Consider the following 14,629-nt stretch of genomic DNA (forward strand, 5'->3'; position numbering starts at 1 on the left):
CTGTCTTCTCATCTCTCTGTGCTGCAGGGCTAACTAGTGAACATCGGGTGTGTTGCTTTGACGGATGTTTGTGTGCCTCCTGTGTTGCGGGGGGACAGGCCGTTGACACACTTCATATTTCAAAGGCAAGGTCTGAGGAAGAAATGAAGATTGATGTGGAAAAATGGTGCGGCAACACATTGCCCGTTCGATACATATATTATCATTTACACATACGTGACACCTTTGTGCATGTCTTTACATCTACATATACATATGCATGGACATGATTCAAGGCGGCACACATATTCACGCGGGGGGGGGGGGGGTTCCTCTGTTATTATAGACATGTGTTATAATTGCATTTGATCTCCAAATAAACAGGGAATCAGTCCATCTCCTTGGTGGAGATGGCAGATGTGATGGACGAGCGCATTAGTGGCGAGGACAACATTAGATTTGCTCAAAATTATTGATCTTTTGTTTGTGAGCCAAGTCGGCAATAAATAACAGTGCATGGGAGATGTGACTCATTATCACCATGCCAAAAGCCCGACAGACCTCTGTCAAAACACACTCTCCTTCCCCCCTCTCTTCCTCCTTCCTTTCATCTCCGTCACTACAAACCAATTTAATCTGTTTTTAATCCTTCCCTCTTTTCTGTCGCCGGTGCATTTAATACAAGGCCTCACTGTCACTATCTGATTCCCTTAAAATTTTAATCCTGCACTGATAACCCTGTATTATTACACATTAGGCACACACAGGCGGCAGGACACTCACACATACAGACACATATACACATGCAAATATGTACACACAACGTTTAGTGGCTCTCTCAGTGTTTTATTCCTTTTTACCTTCTTAGTGAAGAAAAAATCCTTTTATCACACAATGGGTAATTTATATCCATTACCAGCGTTTTCAATCCTTTTCAGCGCGGCTGTCACTGCCTTTGGCACACTCGTGATTAATGTGATCTAATAATAGTCTGCCATTATATTTCCTTTAGTAAAACATGTACCAACATCCTATTCAGCCCCATGAAATTCATTGCCCCTTTAAATATTTTCCCCTTTTTGTTTGAAAGACAAGATTGCTGTTTTTTTTTTCCTCCATCTCGTTGCCTCCCAGGAGGTGATTATTTTGGGGTGGGGGTGGGGTGGTGGGTGGTGGGTGGGGGTAGTGATGTCACTTCACTTATTTTCAGACACTTATCAGAATGATGAGAGGTGCCCCTTTGTGTGTGTGGAAGTGTGTGTACAGGTCGGTATGAGTGTGTGGTCCAGTATAACATGGCGTGTGTGGCCACCTTGTTGACTGGCAGAGAGTGGAGGTTTAGCACAGCTTCAGTTCAGTAGGATATTAGCTTGTTCTAGAAAAAACTAAAACATTTGTAGCTTATTAAGCCTACATTCATTTCATTTTCACATGGTTTTGAACAAGTTTTGCACATTTTCTTTATGTTTTTTCTTTAAATGCATACATTTTAATTAATAATATATAGAGACAGCCTGATTTAGTAATAAATTTAGCTGTAAATATTGTCCATAATCACTGATTTTGAAGACAACTATGATATAACTGTCCAAACATCTGACGACAAATAATCCTTTTTTTCAACTAATTACTTTATTTGTCTTGGTAGTTAGTAGCTAGGTAGGTAGGTAGTTTGGAATATGTGATGGAGAGGAAGGATGATCTCCATGGAATGTGCCTAGGATTAGGTGTGTGTGTGTCTGTGTGTGTGTATATGTTGCCAGGGAGGTGGTCCAGCAGTGGGCTCTGCTCCCTCCCAGCCGGACAGCCTGAGCCAGTCTGCCACTCATGGGGCACGTTTCAGGCGCCGGAGGTGCCAAAGCTTGCACAGACACACACACATAAACGCACACACACACACATACACACGCAGGCATGCATGTATGAAGTTGTGCACACACACACTGTCCTGGCTCTCTCCCACAAAGAGGGTTAACCCTTACTGGGTTCTTAGACTTGTATCCAGGATGAACAGGTGGTCCCACAAAACATGGGCATCCATTTCCTCATGACTTATCCCAGTGTGTGTATGTGTGTGCATGCGTGTGTGAGAAGGGAGGGGTAGACAGAGACACAGGGGTATGAAAAAAAAAAAAGTACACTTGCCTGTGTAGCTTTAGTACACCTTTTGTATGTGTGGTGGTTTTGTTGGGGACCAGGGTGGCTGGTGTACTGAGCAGCTTGCGGAGGGTCCTGCCACTGCGTGAAATTGACATCAGATGGCCATTGTGACAAGAGCAATATTACATCCAACTTCCATTTAGCAAGGGACAGCTAATATATGTGTGTCGTGTGAACATTTGTTTGTGTGTGTGTTCATCAGCACCTGACCCTAGAATCTGACCGCACCAAACACAGCTGCCAACACTTTACATCTATAGTTTTTTCCCCATCCGTGCCTCTCGGCTTTTTCCCCTCATTTTTTTTTTTCTTGAATCCCCTCATCCAGGATCCTTCCATTAAAGATAACTTGTATTGAGCCACATCTTATTCCCTTCAATCTGCCTCCCCCTCCTGTCTGAAGTGATCCCTTCCCAGCAGAGAAAATCGAAGGTAAACCACTTCTAAGGCAAAAACAGTGCACACCACTTTGGATGTTTTAAATATCACCCTCTGATGGATGCAAGGTTGGGATGGTTGCTTTGGTAAAACACGTCAAAATCACAATTTTTCATGTTCATCACCTGGCGGCTGCGATAATGTAAGTTATACTCAGCATCTGGATGTTACAACACACAGCCGAGACTCTCTCTGCCTTTGATAACTGTCTTTCATGTCGGAGAAAAACACTCTGTTTTACTCCACTTTATTTCTTCTTTTGTGATTATTCTGTGGCTCAGCCCCTCGGAACCCCAGACACATGAAAAAGACATTTTGGAAAATATGACTAAGTAAGCAAAGAGAAAGAGAGACAGGCGGGGAGAAGAATGGAGCTAAGGAGATAAACATAAACAGAGCAGAGAGAAAGAAGGTTTCTGTCTGAGTCAGCGGCTTTTAGTAAAGTCTGATTAAACGTGGTGGGAAACCACTTGGGGTAGTAAATAACAGAAGTGTCAAAATGTTGCTTAATGACCTGGATATCTACTGCATGAAATATGTAGCTGCACACCTATGCAGGAGCTTTTTATTGTTTTTTTCCTTTTTTTCTTTAATGCCTTAATGTGCAGGGGGAGTTCCGATGTTTAAAACAACTTACTGTGAGCGGAGAGCAAGTTGGCTTTACAGGCTTTCCTGCCAGAAGATAGGAAGAGAGAAAACATGATATTACTTTAGCCATTATATTATTATTATTATTAAGGAAAATAATATTAATGATACACAAAATGTACAAAACAAAAGGAACCTGTTGGCAAGTATGAACTATATAACACTATCTATTCTTAATGAACCTATACTAAATAACATATTTTTATTTAATAAATATTTTCATTACCTTTTTAAGCCTGAGTCTGCAGCTGAAAGATAATTTATGAGAAACTGTCTCAGAAATGATCAATCAAGACCCACTCACGCCATTTTAATGTGTGGATGCCGGTGGGTGCTGTCCGAAAATACTTTCCATACTGAAATGTATCTATTGTTATTTCTGTCTGTTCTATGCATATGGCATCTTTTGCATGCCATGGTTTCTTGGTTTTCTGTCCCCGATAAAGGTATTTTTGGGGGAATCTCTCCTTATCCTTAAGGATAGAGTGTGTTGTGTTCTGTACAAATTGGAAAGCACTTTGTTTAGCACCTCTGTTTCGTCGTAGTAGGACATTTTAAACACATCATTTACTATGTATGACTTATTGCAATAACTAATGATTTACTTGCATTGGTAACATTTGTTGTAAGATATAGGGCTAGGAAATAATATGATATTATTGTTTTCAGTGAAGTCATGACAGCATGATCATATTGTATAACCATTGATAAAAACTCAGTTGTTCTAAACAAATTTTAAGTTACTGCACACATACATTTTATTTGTGCGAAGAGTTTTGCCCAATGTAATGCAAAACAGTGGCGCGCAGTTCATTGGACTGGACTTGATCAATTTGGTAATTTTATTTAAGATTTTTCATACATTTACCATATCATAAGCCAGCACCTGGTATATTTAATAGATGCCGCTTCCGTAGGGTAGAGCTCCAGTGTTGCCCAAAGACACATCTGTGAGACATACCAGTGCAATGGGTGGCATGTTCATTCATTAAAAATGAAAATAAACAAGAAACATGAAAATAGACTCTGTAGTTTGTTTGACTCAATCCACATACACCATCTTGCAGCAGTAAATACTCACTAGAGTCTGTTAAAATGCTTCAGAAAAAGTAACACAAATGCACATTTTACTCCGGAATGAGCTTCCTAAAATCTACACTTACCTGCTACAGTTACCTTTTTTTTTTTCAAGGGACAATAAGAAAAATATGGGATATCACCAGACTTATCTTCTTCATACACATAATATTTCACAATTTAGATGTTTGGAAATGTTATTGGAATATTGGTGACAAATTTAAAATGGCAGAAGAAATAAAAACACACAAAAACGTTGATGAAATGTGAACAGATTTGAAGAGCAAAATGAAAAAAAGTGTGTGTATGAACAGGAGGAGTAGGAGAATGAACAGTGAACTGGAGGTGATCAGAGGTTATTGTAGAGCAGTCAGCAGTACATCAGTCAATTTACCTTCCCCTCCTTTTTCCAGGGGGAAACCCCTTCCTTACGTGGGGGTGCTAGAAGCAGAGAGGGGAGGGAGGGAAGGGGAGTAGTGGTGATGGTGAACTCAGCATTTTCCTTATCTTCTCTTTTTCTTTCTCTCCCTGTTACTCTCTCTCAGGGCTCCCTGATCAGTGCCAACCAGAAGCGGAGCCGAAGCTGACACTGGCTTAACAGGGCTAAGCACACTGTCACACTGTCTAAGAAACTAGCCACCCACGGTCTGAGGTGACTCAGGGCTTTCACAGAAGAGAAGGTGAGGAGGTGAAGGAGGGAAAGGGAAGGGTAGAGGTGGAAGAAGAAAGGGAAAGAGGGGGGGGGGTAATAACTGTGCAGTGATTTGGGTGTTGAGGCATTTATTAGTGACAGTGCTCTCGCATGATTGGGTGAAACTCAAGTGGAGGTGAAATGAAGCAGGGAAGGGAGGAAGAAAGGAAGGAGCGAAGGAAGGATGAAAAAGTGAGGGAGTATGGTGCAAAGAGGAGAACTGTCTCACAAACCTGTGCTGCTGGTTGCAGTTATCCACACTATGATGCAATCTGTATGGGGTGATGATGACGATCGCTATGATGATGAGGATGATCATGATAATGACACACACATATGCACAAATTCATGGGCACACACACACAAACAAACACACACACAGACAACCGTTTTGCTGGGACGTCGATGTACAGAGGGCCTGCATGGGCATATCAACCGATAATTCCCATTTAATCCCATCAGTTATCCGTTGTAGTAGGGTTACTCTGTCTATCTTTAAATCCAAGCTGGCTGTCTCTTATCTCTTGTGTCATTCTTCTCTCCAGTGTCCAGACGAGAAGCTCTGTATTGAGCAGGGCCTAGCTTATGTAATATAGGTATGCATATGCGTGTCGCTTGACCTACATTTGAGGGCTTTAGGTACAGGAGGGGAATGCAAAAAGTGCGACTGAGGCCTAGGAAGTTGTAAAGAGAAGTTAGAGCCTTAGAAGCTTCTACGGCGTTGGCTGTTTGACAGACTGAAGTGGAAAACCCAGCAGGTCTGTGTGACCCAGGCCTGATGCTCTGACATGCTCCCAGGACGCGAGGTTAGTTCACCTAGTAGCTATTTCTTATCCAGCTGTGGAAATGCCTTTACCATCACACCAGGAATATCTAGCCAAGGTGTGGATGAACATGTTGCATTCATCCGTCAATAGCAGGGCCTAATACATGTAGCCATGGTAGTGATTTATTTCAATTGATATTAAAGTGTGGATTGACTGTGATGCTGGTTTGGCATCTTAACGCAGTAACATGACAGAGTTAGTGAACTCTTCTCTTCTCACAGCACCTTCTCTCATCCTTTCCTTTGCCAAATTAGGACGCTGACACTAAATGGATCTGCCATAACTCAGAAATGTGAGTGGGAGGATATATATTTATGTGTCTGTGTGTAAGTGTGTGTGCCGCTGTGTGTGATTGTAAAGCGAGGCATTATGGCAAAAAAATGCCTGAATAATTTAGCACTCACATTATTTTCTAATGCCATTCTTTAGAATCTGACTGTGTCACTCTAACAAATGCGTATGTTGGAAAGTTCAGGGGATTTTGGAGGGCGCCTGTGAACAGTGAGTGATGGCAACCAGCCAACTCTCAGCTCCCTCTTGTCTACCAACGGCTCCATGTGAGCCCCATGCACCATATTCCTTTCTCAGAACTAACGGCGTGGTGAATCGAAACAAAAAGGCCACATATTTTATTTATGTGTCAAAAGTGGGTTGAAAGGAGTGTAAGAAGGAGGGAGCGGGGTGTATCACTCTATCCGTCGGTTGATATCATTCCATCCGTGCGGATCAATTCTCCCAGACAGAGGGAGATAAGAAAAGAGCAATCACAGGAAGGAGGGAGAGAGGGAAGGAAGAAGAGCTGAAATGGTGGTTGTATTGATTTGTCAAAGAAATACAGCGTTGCGTGTTTTGCTTAAACATCCACATAAACCTGAGCTGTCAGGGGTGGGCGGGCATAAACTGACATTTGACCACACAGGCATGGATTGTGGATTTTCTGCTTTGTACATAGTTTTAACCATCAACTTCATATGGAAACAGGCAAAGTAGTCCCTGCTTGCTCAAAAATGTGATTTGTGGTGTACTGTGCATCCAAAGTCCCCAATCTTCTATGATAAACTCCCTTTATTTGTTACAATGACCAATCACTTCTTATAGTTTTGTGACAAAAAATCCCAACTCAAAGTCCAATCACTAGCTTTTTGTGGAGGTTTCAACTGCATTTTTCAATTTCCCTCAGCAGATATTGCTTATACATGGATGTGGATTATAAGTTATCTGTTAAATTCCCATTTTATCTTTTATGACACCAAGCTTGTAGCCTACTATCCCTACAAAAATTGTACACTAATGCAACATACATGCTTCACAAGAAGTATGGAGCACTGAGCTATGGTCTTCCAGGTAGAGGTCTTCACCTCTACCTGGAAGACCAAGTTCACAGTTCTCATTCTCCCTCTCACCTCAAAACACACCTGATACCGCCCATGCTCGGTTCCATTCGGATCCACTTGGGTATTGGACATATTGACACACAGATTTGAGACCTGTGGGAGTAAAACAAGACCCGACCAGACTCGGATCTCCGGTTCCTCATAACTGAATGGTACTGTGAAGACCTCTACTTCCAGGGACTTCAGGTGACTGTGTTTTTTATAGATAAATTCACTATTAAGCCAAATTCCACAAAACATGTTGGATTCCCATAACACCTGCCTGCCCCAGTCACATTTTAAGATTCACTTAAAGCATTACTTTTCCATAATGAAAATCACTACTTAACACCAATACAAGTTCCAGGCCACAGTAATCCCCCCTAAAATCTGGTTTTTAAACATGGCCATGCAACTGCAGCTGCTCAGGCTCATCACATTCATAAACTGTGAATAACTACAGCAGCCTTGGTAAAAGTGGAACCAAAAAGAAAAAAAAGAAGATATAACTCAATTAAGACAACCCACGTAACTTTAGCTGACCGTAGTGAAATTCTCACATCTAGAAAAGATTAAGACAGCAACTTTGTGCTTAATTGGTTCAAGGTATCTGCCAGTGATATGTCAGGTCAATCCACTCTAAAAAAAATGGATTAATTCCTATATTTGAGCATGTGGGAATAGAGAAAGGTCCTCTTCCACTCTGTGACTACATACCTGGCACAAGGGAGGGTAGGAGCCGTTAAAGAAAACTGGAAAAAAGAGCAGAGAGTGTGCACAGGGCCATAAAACGGATAGTTTAACCATTGATCGAGAGCAGTGCTGGAAATGGCAGCTGTAAATCAATTTTATCTTGGAGCAGCTAAAGAGTGTTTTCTAATGAGGTTAATGCCACATAATGGCTAAATTCCTCTGCTTAAAAGATGCCCTCAAGGTGGTGGTGAGAGATAGATGTCGCCATGGAAATCTTAACACCTCACCATTCAACAGCAAGCAGACGGATGCCTTCGTCTTTTGTGTCTAAAATGATGTTAAACCTTTATTCGTTAGATTTCAGGGGGTCATTATATCATCTAGTACACCTTTGTCTAGACAGCTTGTTTTATCGATAGACAGATCCATCCATGGCTGAGATTGGGTGTTTTTAAAATCTATTTAAATGTATTTGTTTAAATGATTGAGTCTGTGTGGTCCACTTCGAAAATTCGATGAGTGCCTCCCTGACCACAACTACAGTATATTAAGCAAACACAGATTCTGAGCTACTTCCAAATTTACAAGAAAACCCCCAAAAAACTGTATCAATTCAAACAACTATGGCTGTTTTTGGGTTACCACTCCTTATCTCAGGGCAAGGCAGCAGGCAGGTACTGCCACTGAAATGACAAAGTGACCCAGCACTAATAGATTATGAATTAAGTTGACCTCTGGCAAATAGTAGTGTTTATGAAATCCATTATCTTATGGGAGATGAGGCTTGAGTGGTGGAGAGTAGAGGGCTTAGCAATGGCAACAAAACAAACATCCCTCTCTACACACCATAGAGTACTGCATCCATATACACACATGTGCACAAGGGTTAAATTAAGGTGGGTTTGTAAAGGCCAGCCTAGACAGAATATGTAATCTCTAAAGTGTGTTTTCGGTCTGCTGTGGGGTCTCTTCCACTGTGGATGTACCCGTACCCAATGTGGATGTAGCCTTCCACTAGGAGGTGGCCAATAGACAACTTGATTACTGAAAACAACACAACTGGCTCTTTCTGAAGGTCCATCTGGATATCTGACCTTCCCAGCCCAATGAAATTAACAGACCTGTGTCACCAGCGAGAAGCAAAGACATAATCCCGAGGTCAATAAAATGGGCATTCTCCACTCCTTGGCTCCGTAAATACTGGATTTAAATTGGACTTTTTTCACAGTTAACATCTCCAAGTATTTCGTCCCCCTGCAGGTGTAATCAGAATGAAAAAAAGTTGCTGAAACAGCCTTGAGACCATGTGACATGTCACATTAGAATCAATTTACTTTAAAGGGTTTAAAAGCTGATATATCAATTCTACAAAATTGTGTAATGGCAGGGCTTTAAAAATGGCTAATTTTCAAAGAAAAAACCCCCCAGATCTGAGCCAAGGGTGAAGTACTACTTTGTTGCATTCAAAGTTAGTTGTGTTTCTCTACACCAGACACAAATACACAGGGGTGAGTGCATACCAGCCTGAACAATTGTGGAATTAAATGGGTGGGTGAGTTTTTGAGAGGCCAAGAATGTTGGTTCCTAACCCAAGCTTGTGCAAAGGTAATTACATTGTGCAAAACACAAACATAATACAAGCAAATGTCAACTTCTGCTGATTTGAAAGCCAACATCTTTATTTTTACAGTTTCGCTGAATTGGGGTAGGGAGAAGTGGTGTAACCGCAACTGATATGTGCAGGGATTCCCAAAGCATCCAGTATCAAGATTTATCACAAGCTAGCTAACATGTCAGCAGATGCAGACGTGTTGAAATATTACATTACACAAATTACATTAGATAGTAATGGAAGCATAAGGAATTCTCTTTGTCTTCAGTGAGAGTGATCCTAGGAGTCTGTAAGCTGTAAACTAGACTTCACCATAACGTTGTTGATGGAAAGCAGCTCACAATCAGCAAGTGTCAATTTGTAATCTGGAGAGACCGTGGGGCATTGCATTGTGGGAGAGGCTGGGATAAGACTCTGGCGATGTCAAATGGGCTTTATGAATTTTCCAATATTAAGGAATTCTGAATCATATCCATCAAACTGGTGGTGGATGTAACACTGATGCAGGCTTTTTAGGATTCTAATTAGTCCAAATCTGACCATATATATCAATTTAGCCATATTGTACTCATTCACTACCAACACTAGAATGGCAAACCATTAAAACAGACACAGGATATGTAGACATATATTTAAAATAACAGCATAGTGCCTTCAAACCACTCTGATGTGTGTCTCTGTGTGTGTGTGTGTGTGTGTGTGTGTGTGTGTGTGTGTGTGTGTGTGTGTGTGTGTGTGTGTGTGTGTGTGTGTGCGTGTGTTTGTGTGTGTGTGTGTGTGTGTGTGTGTGTGTGTATGAAAAAATTGAGTACAACCAGCGTGCAGCATGAAACTTAAGGAAAGTTCATCTCCACAGACCTCTAGCATTGATCACTGGGGCCCTAAAGCTATTATCATGATCTAATTAGGTTTAACATAAGTCTGTGTCACGGCCCGGTGCAAGGCTGCCTTGTCCCCAATTCCACACTTTCACAGCATCCCTATTTAAAAATAGCACACATGTGCCACGCATACATGCAGTGAATACTAATGCTTTTTTTCCCCAGTTACATTGAGATCTACTTTAATGTCAGACAGAGGTCTAAGCTGGGAGAAATGATGTAATCCAAGATGCAATGAACAAGTGTGGTGTAATCTCTCCAGGTTTCCCTTCTCGTGTTTATGCATGTTAGTACTCTGACAATCCATCAAAGAGAACTTGGCGTAATTTGTGGAAAAATAAAATACAACCAGTAGTTTCAAAATGATACGCTGGAAGAATCTTGTTTTTATACATCTGACCGTACATACTGTATATAGCTGTTACTCCAGAAAATACAGCAGTTATGATGAACTGGCTTTAGGGATGTATATTGTTTGAATCAGCAGTTATTTTCAAAACATGCCACTTTAGTATTGTTGGGAGGAGTAGAATAGCCCCGGGATGTATTGTACTTTTTATAGTGTCGGATTTCTTCAACCTGTTTTTTTCTTTATTTCTACTCTGTCATTGTTTGAATTAAACTATCCATAGTGATATTTGTTTGAAAAACATATAACTTTCTTATTGTTGCAGGTGTTGAACAGTCTCCTGATTGTGTTTTGATTTTTACAGTTTGACATCTGTTTTTGGTTGAGAAAATGACTCACATGTCTCCCAATTTTTATGCAACTTGAACACTAAACTGACTCCACAGAATTTAGTCCGTTCACTTCCCATCTACTTTCTCGGTTCACTCGAGCTATGAGCTGGCGATGATCTGAAGACCTTGAGTTCAAAAAGTGTAGAAGGTGAAACATGCAGCCAGTGACTTAATAAGAAGATTTTTGAAGTGCACTTATTAATACAGCTGTCGAAAAATATTATATAATAGAATACTATATTTAATTTGTTTTATGTACCTTATATCTTGGCTATGGTGCTTTAATACAGCTGTGAATTACCTACTCTGACACCTTATTCATTTTCAACATGATTAGTGGCAGTGGTGTGCATGGCTGGCGCAGTGGGTGGCTGTGGCCCACTGCACACACTCATGGGTTCATTACGCCATCGCACAGGTGCATCCCACACACACACACACACACACACACACACACACAAACGCGCACGCGCACAGTCACACATACGAGCGTAAGTACGTACACTCTAAGAACATGAAAGCTTGCACACAGACTGAAAATTTTGGGCCCTCTCGGCCTCTTCACAAAGCAACTTTTTGGCGATGTTGTACAATCTAGGCATCCACTACAGTCCTGTTAATGCAGGGCCAGGCTGAGGACCTTCAGTCCCCACATAAGGGAAAGCAAGTCTAAAATAAGAGTGTTAAGAGGACTCCCCTCCCCTCCATTACTCCCATGTCTGCTGTTATTATGAATAGTAGCGCTAACAGAGAAAAGCATATACTCCATTCGAAGCTGTTCATGGTTTTTGAAGGACCACTCTCAACCCCCCCGCCCCCACCCCCCGACCCCACCCCCCCCTTTTGATTGATATGTGAAATCCGTCTCTCTCCACAGCTCTAAAGGCAGTCCCTGTGTGTGTCTGAAAGGTGCTCATTGTTGAGCAGAGACCACTTTGTCAAGAAACAATCCTGTTCCCAAGGAAGCTGAGAATGTCTTAAAAAAGATACAGGCCCTTATTGTGTACATTGGGGAACTTTAATTTTGTGTGTGAGGTCATTTTAATCCTGATGAATTTTTATAGTAGCGGTTGTAGTTCAATGGCTCGTTGCCCTAATGCTCTAAAGAACGAGCAAAATAAAGGAAGAATGGGAAAGAATGAAAAACCCACCCACAGGCCCACTGAACAATCCTAAACTTAAAGTGTCACAGAGAGTGAGGAGGAAGGGTAGAGGCCTTTGTTGATGGACACATTGGGATGTATTTAAGTTCTACAAAGGAGATTCCCTGAATGGAGGCTTGATTTTTGCTACAAGGTTTAAAATGCCCAGTATAAGGATAGATTGGCATGGGATAAAGTTTGTGTAGGGTAATCTCTTAGGCCACAGAAGCTGATGTGAGTGAACCACCCAAGACATTGCCTCTGAACTTGTGCCAAAGAGGAAAGGCAACAAGCTTCGAGACAGACATGCATCACTGACACTGCTAATGATATGATTGAGCATTCTTGATTGGCATATTGATTTTTTCAACTGCATTTTATCACATTTGACCCAGACACACTTTCACAATGGAAGATTTGTCATGTCAGAGTCTTATTCTTTATGATAATAGACCTCCAAGCCTTCTTCTTTTGTGCAAACTAATGGCCTTATTTGAGCAGCAGTGTGTCTTTTCATCTGAGCTGTGTGGCTATTTTATAGATGGTTCTTCTCTGGCCTTTTGGAGGTTTAGACTGGTTGCAAGCCTATTAGGCAGACAGGTTGCAAACAACAAGAAGCTAAAATCGTGATCTGTTAAACTGGATAAAGTCAGAGATTTTGTACAATTTAGCAAATTAAAGCACTAGATAAACACATCACTTGTTTTATTTTGTTGCTTTCTTCAAAATGATGCACCATTGCAGGAGGCTCGCTCATCACCATAGTGGCTAAATGGAAACTGGATCTTGTTTGAGAAACGACAGGGTAAGACCAAACAGCGTGATTCATAATGGTTATTTATGTACCATGTAGCTGAGACTCAGCAGGGGGCAAAGGCATAGTCTTTACTAAGTACGTCTCTTTCTACTTAGTTTCTCCTCACTTGGGCTTTTGGCCTGTCTTCCTGACAAATATTTCTCATATGGATACTGAAAATACATCATCTTGATGTTTTTGATCATTCCCAAAATAATGAGTGTAGGAGTCTGCCATTCTCGGGCAAAAAAATGATGTACAGTCAAGCAAGTTTCACTGGTGTGTCGTGTAAGTCGAGTTGGAGGCAGCCACATAGCTTGGGTTACCTCCAGTTTGGTGACAGATCCTCATAATGCCTCCAAATTTCAGCAGCTAGCAAAAATACAAATAAACATACCACCACTGACACTTGTTTCCTACATTAAAATACAGGCGTTAGAAAAAGACTTTTTTCATCTCTTTCCTCTAACTGCCCTTTTTTCTTCATCATCTTTTCCCTCCTCCCTCTTTTCCCTCTATTCTGAGATGCAGAGATCCAAGTGCGCGATGGTGCATTACTAAGGACACCTGCTCTGTTGATGTGGCCAGGCAGGTTGCCTGTGTGTGTGTGCGTGCGTGCACACGCAAGCTTTTATTCATTCATCAATTTTTAGGCTGAGACTGGGACCAAACCTATCAAAATTGTTCTGAAGTCAATCTGTCCATTTCTGCCTCAAATTATGCATAATGGGCTTTTAATTTTATGCCATGCAACTAGCCGAAACTGTGTCCTTCTCAATGTTTTTGGCCCCCAGAATAGCAAGAAACTTTATTGTAAGGTAGATAATCATGATCATAACACAAAGCCATTTAATTAGACTCTATCCCAAATATACCATTAATTTAAATCGTCTTAAAACTATTCATAAGGAGAATTGTATGGGAGAGATTTCTATGGCACAGTGAGCAGACACTGTTCTGTCTGGGAAAACAGCGTTTTGGAGGCTTAACCCGCTGCTACATCCCTGAGACACATGCTTTGACCTCTTGTATCCCTGTATTTAAAAAAAAAAAAAAAAAAAAAAAAAAAATCTCTTGGCGCTTCCCTCCACTTGTCATTTCATTATTTCCTCAAAAATAGGAAAGTCCTCTTTGCATGGTGAAAATGAGCAGAGGAGGGAGAGTTCAAATCCAAGGCGTGCACAATATGTTGTGTTACATTACAGTACACTGTACTTTCTCTTTTGCCCTGGAAGGAGAGAAAGAGTGGAAGTGAAGGAGGCAAACAGGAAGCGAAAAGAAATACTTGCCATTTTATTACTGATTACATTTGAATGAGTTCTGTTCACATCCCCTCCTTAACCCCCACCCTGTGCCCCATACCCCCACCGCGCCCCAACTGAAATACAAAAAACATTCTTATTCACTTTGTATGTAGGTCACATTACAGTGGTGTCTAGCTATTGGACATGGGCTTAGATAACTGTTTGTCGAGTATTAAATGCTTTCGCTGCCTCAGCAGCCTCTGCCACTGGTATTTCTCACACAGCTGTGCAACTGAAAGGAGGCAGCGCCGCAGCAAAAATCATGTC

At 41.3% G+C, this 14,629-nt stretch overlaps 1 protein-coding gene across 1 annotated transcript in view; it reads left to right on the forward strand.

The window, feature by feature from the left end:
- The first annotated feature begins 4,891 nt into the window (after nt 1-4,891).
- The window catches only part of znf536 (zinc finger protein 536), a 162,247-nt gene continuing 152,509 nt past the window's right edge, over nt 4,892-14,629 (forward strand). Inside the window, exon 1 of the mRNA XM_040146267.1 lies at nt 4,892-4,982. The gene's annotated coding sequence lies outside the window, so the exon portion shown is untranslated. The remainder of the gene's footprint in view (nt 4,983-14,629) is intronic.

This window comes from Xiphias gladius, chromosome 1 (assembly GCF_016859285.1).
Source record: "Xiphias gladius isolate SHS-SW01 ecotype Sanya breed wild chromosome 1, ASM1685928v1, whole genome shotgun sequence".
NCBI classification, from domain to species: Eukaryota; Metazoa; Chordata; class Actinopteri; order Istiophoriformes; family Xiphiidae; genus Xiphias; species Xiphias gladius.